Consider the following 11,106-nt stretch of genomic DNA (forward strand, 5'->3'; position numbering starts at 1 on the left):
TCAGTCATTGTATTCAGTGTCCCATCAAAATTTAAAGCACATTCAAGACCTTCCCACGACTTTGCTCCCGACCACTCTCTAACCAAGGTCGGCGCTTGGTCGGGAATAGCCTGGAATCTATCCTATTCTAGCTCCAGTTCACTCCTCTGATCGCATCCAAGCGGAATATGACCATGATTTTCCAAAATATCATAGTCGATTGGCAAAAAATGACTTTTAAAAACGAGTAGACAATCTCTCCGACCAACTCACAACCACACAGATCAATGAACTTGCTCACGACTTACTTTTAAGTTACAACCATGGTCTGTAGAAGGTTGGGGTGTAAGGCAAGTTCTTACCGTTTCTAGTACGACGTGTAGCGGCGCGATCGAAGTGTGTCCCCTGCCCGTGGAACCTGGCGACTCACGGAGGTTCACTCACCGAGAGTACGTGTACGTAACTGCCGTGGCACCGTGTGTACCTGAGATGACTGGAACACACGCCCCGCACCGACCGTCCTCAAACACTGCCACACTTCACACAAAGCGTCCCGCACAAAGAAAATACCTGCCGTACACACGTTCTACAGACTCTGTCTGCGCGGTGCAAACAAAATGGGACGACGCGGCAAAAGGCTGCTTCCGTCGTACTTGCACAGGCCGATGTAAATGACGGCACGCCACACGCATGTGCTCCGTTCTCAAGCCGGCTTTGAAGTTCACTGCTTTTATAGAGTCGAACGTTTACATTAATAATACCAGACCCAACCCTGAACCCGCCCACTTTGTTTTCGGCTATCTTTTGTTGAGACAAATTGAAGCCGGGATTGCGTTTTCTTGGCAAATATTTGTCTGGAGAGTAGATTATTTGTTGGAGAAACGTATCAACCACTTTAATTAGAGAGTAATTACCGTGCGTTGCGGAGACGGTCTATTTTGTCGTTGCTATGTTATGGCGAAGAAGGTTCTAAAAAGCCTGTCGCTGGCCTGTAGTCTCAGACGACTGCTTCTAAATGTATTTTCAGCGTTTTCTTGAAAAACAAAACAACAAATGGTAATGAGGATATTTCAATAGTTGTTGGTACAAGATATGTGTTGAAAACAGACGATGTGATATTGTATCCTTACGCTATTTTTGATATGACCTAGAGTGGAAGTAACATGGGGTGAGTGAGTGGGTGGGTGGGTGAGTGAGTGAGAGGAGGTTGAGAACATTGCAATCACTTTGTTTTGCCATTCAAGAGGACAACGTACTAGAAGTCGGTGTGTTCGTTCGTCCAGACCCGCGTTATGCCTAGTGGCACATAGCTATAGGTCATCATGTTTCCTTGTCGTTTCAGTGCCAGGATGTATTTCTACAGAAAAATATTACTTGCCCTTCCCCTTTAAAGGAGTCCTAAACTCCAGAGGGGGTGAGTTAGTTTCCAATAGATAATAATTTTAGGAAGTAAAAATGAATACTTATTACAGTATTCTGTAAAACGTCGGCTGGTTATGTATTCATTGATACATAATCTAGTGGAATATAACACTCCCTTCTAGAGTTTAGGACTCCTTTAACATGCTCGAGCAACCTCATCGAACCCAAGATCCACATTTTACGTCTTTTCCGAAAGACGGGTGCAGCCCCATCCGAGATGTCCTGACCCAGGGTCTCCCAGTCTGATAACGACTAAGTGTAACCAGCAGCAAGCTAAGATACAGGGACATCCTTAGAGGTCGATGAAGCAGAAACACAAAGACGGCAGAATTTCCCACGCTGGAAAAAAATCTATTTTATCTGAGAGCCCTTGCCCTGAGGCCTTGTAAAGCAAAATGTGCTGAAATGTGCAAATAGCGATCATTATGATTTTACGCTGTGATTAGATACCATTACCAAATAATTAGATGGTATAATTACTTTCTCAAGGGACTAATAATTACATCAAAACAATGACTGATCCGTAAAATCCGTTTAAACTTGTTGCATCTTCGAACATGTAGGATATGGTTAACGTAATTCTATTCACATTTACCCAATGAGCCTTTACATACCAGCGAGGCAAGGTCTGCAATTATGAATATAAAAGATATTTTAAGACCATTTTCAAGGTAGAAACCATGAAAACCTTACTTTTTTTCATTCATCTGAAATGATTTTCATCCGGTACGTTTTTGCAGAAATTTGTGTTTAGAAAGACCGAACGTAATAAGTCGATATGATATTTTAGGTTCCATTTGCCATCGGGCTGACCAAAGATAGCGAAGGAAATGTAAATTGATAACTACATGTATCTGAAGGAAGTGACTCTACACTGAGAGGCGTCTCTTAACGGAAGATAGGTTCAGGACGTAAACGAGCCGTTACATCGGAAGAATATCATAATACCATCGCGTTAAAGATTAGTTTCTCGTTTTGGTAACGTCTATTATGTTTCTTTGGTTGCATCAAAAGTTTTCCCTCGGCTTCATTTACAGCCATTCTACTTTGGGTCCCACACAGCCTTCCGACATGCGTGGCGTCGTGTGGCGTAACGGCAGGGTGTTCGGCCCAGAACCAAGAGGTCCCGAGTTCGAATCCCCCTTGCGCCACCAACTGTACCAACGTTGTGCCCTTGGGAAAGGCATTTTACACGACTTTCCTCACTTCGCCCAGGTGTATAAAAATGGATATGTTGTTATCTGTACGTGGCACTGTTAATATAAGTTATAAAAACTTGAGTGCAGTGCCACGTCGTCCTTGTCTGTCAAAAACCGAAATAAAATTTAAAAAACGCCCACGTCAAAACCTACTCCAAATCTAATGGTCGCATATATGAGTCCCCACAATGTTCTATTTGTACAGCTCTTCAGACTAATGTCAACGCCACTTGTAAAGCTTCCAAACTGACATGTGCGAGGGGCAACACACAAGAGCAGGGAAAACAGTTTAAATGCAGTTGGCAGCACGCAGGAGAACAGTCATTGAAGAGTAAACGGTGATTAGTGCTCCACGGACCGTGTGATGCGTGCTCGCTACGGTAAGCCAATATTGAACCATTAAAACCTGTCATAGACATTTGCGGTGTCGCTTGATAAGTGAACGTGATATTTGCAGATGAATTAAGATGTAAATGTCGCTCACGGTCGGTGGTCCGAGGGGGGAGTGGCCGTATCTTAATGGGACATCGAGAGGGCTAGATACACAGATTTTATAATTACAAGTAACATCGTGTCAGTGGCTGTCAAAATACCAGTCAGTGGCTGTCAATATACCAGTCAAAAGCAAAATACACTGTTGTGGCAAAATTTGTTGCATTTCGTGGCCAACTACGCCGTATTAAAGAAATACATTGTATTTCAGAGCCAACAGCCAGGTAGCCTTAGGTACGTTCTTTTAAGATACACCATCTTTGTGAGTGACCTTTCTTTGTGCCTGCACGTAGCATTAGCTGTGGGTACAAAATTTACTAATGTCATGACTCGACTCTATGGTATATTGAAAAAGCAAGCACGGAAGTAAGCAACTAAGCAAGCAAGCAAGCAAGCAAGCAAGCAAGCAGCCAACGAACCAGCCGACCAACCAACCGACCAACCAACCATCCAACTAACCTACCAACCAACAAACCAACCAACCGGCCAACCGACCGACCAACCGACCAACCATCCAACCAACCGACCAACCATCCGACCAACCGACCAACCAACCAACCAACCAACCAACCAACCAACCAACCAACCAACCAACCAACCAACCAACCAACCAACCAACCGACCAACCAACCAACCAACCAACCAACCAACCAACCAACCAACCAACCTACCTACCGACCAACCGACCAACCGACCAACCGACCAACCGACCAACCGACCAACCAGCCAACTTTTGACGTTGTACATTGCACGTAGACACAGCATGGTGCCCTCGGAAATAATTCCATCCAAACATGATGCCCTAATCATACACGTTTCCCACACTAAAATGAAACCATTAATCACGGACCAACTAATATGATATGTCAACAAATGGTAATCAGCATGTTGAATGATGCGGTTAAAAGCGGCCGCTCTTGATTACTGTTGGTACAAGTCTAATATTTCATATTGGATAGGTGTTGACATTTCCACCGTGTCAACTAAGCGATTTCGTCAGCTTCTTTTACTCACAAATTAGACGATGGATGAAATTTTGTACAGGCAACTCGCCTAGTATTAATGGTAGCACATTCAGGATTGCATGACAAGCTTTCATTTTTCACTGATGCGGTGAAAGCTCTCGTGCATCACATAGCCTTTTTACGGTTGATTAGAAAAGTAGGAACTTTCAAAAGTTGAATACTGATGTGTCATATCATATGCGGCATGCCTCATATGTGAATATTGAAGTGCTTTGGTTAAGTTGAGACTTGAGTGATCATTTCAGGTTTGCGTACCTTTGTTGGAACCGTTGGTATGTGTGGTGGCCGCCATCTTGAATTCTGATGTCACAGGATCGCGATACCATTTTATCGGGAGGGGTGTTTTTTGGGGTCGCTAGTGTTCTCTCTATTCTTAACAAATCGGTAAACAACTATCACACATTCAACTCAAATACAAAGAAAAAATTCAATATACCAATTCATATTTATAAAGAGACCCCGTAATCGCTAAACTAACATAGCAAACCTGAAGTATATGTAGCATAAATATTTAACTCTAGTTGTTGCTGTTTGCTGATTACCGAATAACTGGTTCATTGCGGTTCAAGAGACACTTACATGTGCGAAGTAGAAGTTCCAAACGGAATATCAAAGGCATTCAGGGCGCTTTTAATTGATTCGGTGTATAAGAAATATAGACACTGTGCTATCTATGTAGAAATGCCGGTTACGCCAGCTAGATAACGTGACAACTTTCCCATTCACAAGCAAACACAAATGAATCATAAGTCAGTCAGATGGACCCGGCTCTTTAGCCCCGGTAGACACGGTTCTGGCGTCGTCGCCACCAAAACAGCTTCAGCCAATCATAGGGTTTGCTACACTTCATCTAGAGCAAAAGCAAAGGACGCTGGGAAGCTATCAACCAATCAGATTACGTCTCACATCGCTACTTTATGTTAAGAACAAATTAAGCGCCAAATTGTGCCAAATAAGGATAGCTCATTAATTATTCATGAGCCACTGTCAGTAACGTCGCCAGAACCGTGTCTAACGGGGCTAAAGAGCAGGGCCCTTACGCGAGCGAGCCAACGAATCGAGCGATAGGGAGGGGTCCTGCTTTTAGGAGGGTGGGTTGCTAGAGCTTCCCCTTTGGTGTGCTGGAGGTCCCTCCTCGATCAACAATCCCCATTTCACATCCCGTCCGAAAGACAGGTACATGTGTACAACCCCAACCAAATGTTCTGACCCAGGATTGAACCGAGGTCTCCTACTTACTAATTGGAAGCAGTAGCTCAACTGTGAGCCTACTACCGATTGAGTTATAGGGAGTCCCTACAACGTCTGATTAACAGATGTATATATCATTTCGCCCTCTTACAATTGCCTTAGCTACTGACTATGATGTCCATATTATGACGGTAATGAGGCGAAAGCAAATACTGTAAATGCAGAAATGTTCGCGGTGGTTTTATGTTCGCGGTTTTTGCGGTGAGCTTTCAGCGCGAACTTAAAACCAGCGCGAACATTTTGGCCACCTATCCTGTCAACCGCGAACTCGAAACCACAACGAACACCCCATTTTATCCCTACTGCGAAATAAAAACCACGCGAACTTAAATGCATTTACAGTAACGTAACATAACCTAATTACGTGCGGGAGCAGTTTACGTTCAGTTTGGGTCATGTCCACATGTCGAGGTGTATTATGCCGAAGCCTGTTCTCATGAGCAACAAAGAACGTCATAAGTATGATCCTTAGCCATCTCTCTCTTTTATACAAAACAATGAAAAAGGTTTACGTCCAGCGACATAACAGAATAAACTCCTGAACCAGTAACAACAAGTTGCACGGAAGCGTCATGCATGACGTATTTCATATGAAATTTGACACCGCATATTTCATCATGTTTTTTCTAACTTACACGATAGCTAGTATCATTTAAACGTAGCTGAAATTAAACCTTTCTTTGATATTCAAACTATCCATGGTGATTCGAGGTTTGTAACTTTTGCCAATTTTAGGAAGGTTTGATACAACCTAGCGACCCCCGCTCAGATAATACATTTTTGCACGGCATGACATAATGGCCATGCGTTTATCACGTGAACGCCACGTGCTGCTGATGTCGGGGAAATTCAGAACACAAACATTGCATTGGTTTAACATTTGGCTCTGTCCGCGCGGTTTTAAGATAAATAGCGTTTTGAATAAATCGGACGTTAAATGGTAACGTTACGTTACCTTGTATCAACGTAGACTGACTCGACAAGCCTCACGTTCGATGCTGTCCTACTGCAATAAACACGGATAGCACGAAAACCTGCGGCGATGGAATGAGGAAAATTAGGATACAAGTCCCTCCAAAATCTATATGATGATTAAAAACATGACCCAGCTTACAAAAAAGAACCTTTGAACTGTAGATATCTGCACCTCCCATCATGTCCTCCATGCTCCAAGAAACGCGGGCTCTTTGTAGACCGAGCGTACATTCATATTAAGACGCATTAAGTAGTACTCCCTGCTACTTCCTTGATGTCTTTTAGAGCCATTTTTTTTCACATTAGCCCGACCTCACGACCTACTCAGTAGGACAAGTCTCTTTGATCCACCCAGAAAAACCTTAAAGTAAAAAAAAATGTCCATAAAGTAAACGATGTCCCCTGTCCTATGTACGTGTCAGAAAATAGCATATTCCATTTCTTCTGATTTATTTGCTTTTCTCAGAAACAACACGTGCACGGCGTGAGTCAAAAGTTACAGGCGAATGTCCTCTTTCCTTTAATATTTGATTATTAGTATTTGATGATTAATATTTTTTTTTAATTTTTATCTATTTCTTCACAATTTGTTAATTATGATTATCATTGATCATATTAGCGTACCTTATTATGTTTAATATCTTAATATTCATTTTGTATTTCTCGTATCTACTAATCTATTAGGATTTATGATATAAGTTTAACTTATTTTCTATCGTTAATTTTGTTTTGTTTTGAGTTATGTACAATTTATGCTATGATTCCAATTGTTAAGTTTCGCCACGAAAAGCCACCTAGGCTTCTGCCCCCCCTGCATATTTTGTTTGCCCTGTATTTCTTTGTTTTAAAATACTGTAAAAGTACATACTAGTATGTAAAACAATAAAAAATAAACAGGCGAATGTCATAGATTGAAGTACAAAGCAACACTACGTGAAAGCTGGACACTTCTAGTTGACGAGGAATATCGATTCTCTTATATACGTATACTGATAAGCGTAGTAGCCTTTCCGTTACACGTTGTGAATTCTGGATGTTTTGCTGTACCCACACTGTCATTGTTCGTTCATTTAACATTCTGTCCATTCTATTTTGTTTCTAGATTGTGAAATGCAATGCTCCGGCTGAGACCATAAAATGTGCATGAAAACACGACCATGTCCTACCATTACAGTTTCTATTACATACCGCCCTATGACACAATCAATCTTGAACTAATGATCTTATTCATCAATTCAAACATATCTTATCTAAGCCCAACTGATTCCTACTTGTGTGTGTGAGCCGGCGGAAGCTCTAGGGACATTCAGGGAGAAAGTTAATTGGAAATTATCGCGCAGGATCACATCTGCAATAAATTACTCCCAATAGACGTGCCCTCATCACACCTCCAAGTCCTGTTTGACATTTCAGAAAGAATTGATGACCAGAGAGCACGTTGTAGGGACTGTTGCTCGGAATAGAACCAAGCATATCACAGCAAATATAAGGCAGATTATGCATCTATATGGGAGATCCAAGTCCTGTTTGACATTCAGTAAGAATTGATGACCAGACAGCACGTTCTAGAGACTGTTGCTCGGAATTGTACATCGTGTATCACAGCAAATATAAGGCAGATTATGCATCTATATGGGAGATCCAAGTCCTGTTTGACATTTCAGTAAGAATTGATGACCAGAGAGCACGTTGTAGAGACTGCTGCTCCGTATAGTACAAATCGTATCACAATTGATGACCAGAGAGCTCGTCGTAGAGACTGTTGGTCGGAACAGTACAGCGTGTATCACAGCAAATATAAGGCATGCAGATTATGCATCTATATGGGAGATACAAGAGTGCAGATAAAGGGAAATGGATGGAAGGTATCATGCGAGGCAGTTATGATTAAGATACGTTATATTTTCTTGTCATGAATGATGTCACTGTAACGTCATAGTAATTGATTTGACTTTATATCTTAAGCTTGATCGATTAAAAAGGGGATAAGGGTATAACCAACACATGGCTGAAGGCAAAATATACCTATTTTACTGTAGAGGTTCTCATAACTACAACTTCTGGTGGTAAACTATCAATTACATCTAAAGATGAAAATCATTCAATTGTATGCGACAAGACTTATCGTATCAGCTACTAGACTAAGTATACTACTTCTTGCATACTGTTCGAATAATGCAAGAGTAAATTCAAAAGAGTCGTGCACATGGGTGCCTGGTTAAATATTATTTATACGCGTATATACCTTCCAATGAAGATGAAAATCATTGAATGGTATGCGACAAGCCTGACTTTATCAGATATACCATCTGTTGCATAATGCTCGACATTTAAGGTTACAATAATGCAAAGAGTTTATTCAAAAGAGTGCACGCGGCTGCTTGGTTAAACAAAATTGATACGTATATAATGCACTTAGTCCCCAGTAAAACGTATTTACCCCTACTGCGGAGCCTAGTCAAGTCCCCCGCATGCAGGCTATCCACCCGTAATGTCTCCTGACTATCCTTTATCCGTATAAGCCCTTATGGGGGGCAGTCAGGTGCCCACCAGTGTCAAGCCAGGCCCACCTAGGCAGGTCCTGGAAGGAAGTGATAATGCAGAAATCCGATAGCGCGGGCGGAAGGGACGAACTAAGAGATTTGAAAATGATGACTAAGAAATACTCATCGAGATAATTTTGCCATTCATTTGTCGACAATGATGCCTCGCATACATGCCCAGGCGTAACAAGTTAATTTGATGAACGAATCGCACAATGGCGACTTCTTTTTCAAGTTTACAACAGCCAGTTAAAACATACGGATTGTGAATGCCACTGGAAAAGTCTAGAAAATCAAAGACCAACCCTATAATTCTCTATAGATGATATCAAACGCTCACTAGACTAACCGATTCGTACAATGCCGACAATTGTTTCTTTTTCAACTTGTGTTTCAAGAGCAATAAGAACATACGGGTTGTGAATGCCTCCGGAAAAGTCTAGAAAATCAAAGACCAACCCTATAATTCTCTAGATGATATCAAACGCTCACTAGACTAACCGATTCGTACAAGGCCGACAAACGTTTCTTTTTCAACTTGTTTTTTAAGGCCAATTAGAACATACGGGTTGTGATTGCCTCCGGAAATGTCTAGAAAATCAAAAAGCAACCTTATGATTCTGTAGTTAATGTCAAACTCTCACTAGACTAACCGATTCGTACAAGGCCGACAATTGTTTCTTTTTCAACTTGTGTTTCAAAGCCAGTTAGAACATATACGGGTTGGAATGCCTCCGGAAATGCCTAGAAAATCAAAGACCAACCCTATAGTTCTTCATACGAGACCAAACGCTTAATTAAAACATACGGGCTGTGAATGCCTCGGGAAAACTATAGAAGTTCAAAGAGCAGCTTAATGATTCTCTAGATGATATCAAACGCTCACTACCAGCTTAGTACCAAGGTATAAGAATCGTAATAGGCAGGCGGCCATTCACAACAGATAGACAGTATCAGAAACAGTGCCGCGAGCGTCCTTTCTTTTCCAGGGTCAGTCATGTATTCTCCCTAAGCAGCTTTTATGGGGAAGGTTGAAAATCTTTAAATCTCCATGCAGATATTTCCGACTGACTTTACACCTCTTTTATGTTGTACTTTTCTCTTGGGGTGTGTGTCTTTTCTGTTCACCTTGCCACACAGGTGCCCGTAGGCTTCTACCACACTAACGTGTAGTGTTATTCAACCAACGCACAAGAATCTAGCTTGAGAGAAACAAAATCGCTAAGCGAATCTGTACTTAATATGGTAACGTAATCAGCGATAGACATGGTGCAACAAGAGGACAATTAAAGCTAGTATATTCCTATCGAAAAGTCGCTTAGCATGGTTCACTCGCTAACTTCGGCAAATTGTTGCGTGGATCGAACGATAGTTACACAATAATGGAAATTGTCGACTTTCGCTTGTGACATTGAAACACTGGCAGCATCGTGATTTCTTTACTCTGTTGTTGCTTGACTGAATATACCTCGTTTACGGACAAATTGCAATGTTATTGTATCCCGTACAAGTAACAGAAATGACATGTGCTCTTCTTTCAATTTCATTAGAAAATAGTGTGCCAAGCCTGTGGTTAAAGGTACTCAGTGTACAATCGTCATGTAATCAATGATTAAACATACCGTATAAACATAACGATTACATGTAAGGATGGTTTAAATGTTAGAATTGTGACTGTTTCAAACATTAATCTAACGGCTAAAACTTCCTAAACCGCTGGATACCATGCTAGGAGCTTTGTAGATTTTCCTATCGTGCACGCGTGATACTACCTCTTTCCGACCAAGTAGAGTTGGATCATCATGTGCAAAATAAAGAAGACAACCACTCACCGACTTTCAGAGTAGTTCTTTACCGACTCTTCGAGTTTGAAGACGGGAAAGCCACTGTAGTCGCTCATGTGATAACAATCGATCACCAGTGCTGTCAAAAACCCAGGACAGTGATAAAACTGTCGATGGCAATCGCGAGCCAACTCAGTCGGGACAACGGCAAGGTCGAAGAGTTGTGCCGGCAATGGGGTCCACCACCTCCGCCTGATGCCGCATGCGTCAGCGGCTGCCGTGGTACGTGCAGCAGTACGTCCTCCCCAGGCAGCTATGCACGCCCACACATGATTTATAACTCGGGAAATCGCGATTCAAGTGAGATGGATTCGTGGTTACTCGTATGCGCCAGCCGGGATTTGGTGCCTTCCTTGTGGATTGATGAGTCGGAGGA

The 11,106-nt window shown here is 42.0% G+C and overlaps 1 protein-coding gene across 4 annotated transcripts in view; it reads right to left on the bottom strand.

The window, feature by feature from the left end:
- The window catches only part of LOC136448207 (nitric oxide synthase 1-like), a 93,674-nt gene extending 82,587 nt beyond the window's left edge, over window positions 1-11,087 (bottom strand). For 2 of the 4 annotated variants that reach the window (XM_066447492.1, XM_066447455.1), the window contains exon 1: window positions 342-679. The gene's annotated coding sequence lies outside the window, so the exon portion shown is untranslated. Of the gene's footprint in view, window positions 1-341; window positions 680-10,718 lie in introns of those variants that run through there. The other 2 variants (XM_066447465.1, XM_066447483.1) reach the window with 2 other exon arrangements.
- Between the last annotated feature and the right edge of the window lie 19 nt (window positions 11,088-11,106).

Source organism: Branchiostoma lanceolatum, chromosome 1, assembly GCF_035083965.1.
Source record: "Branchiostoma lanceolatum isolate klBraLanc5 chromosome 1, klBraLanc5.hap2, whole genome shotgun sequence".
NCBI classification, from domain to species: domain Eukaryota; kingdom Metazoa; phylum Chordata; class Leptocardii; order Amphioxiformes; family Branchiostomatidae; genus Branchiostoma; species Branchiostoma lanceolatum.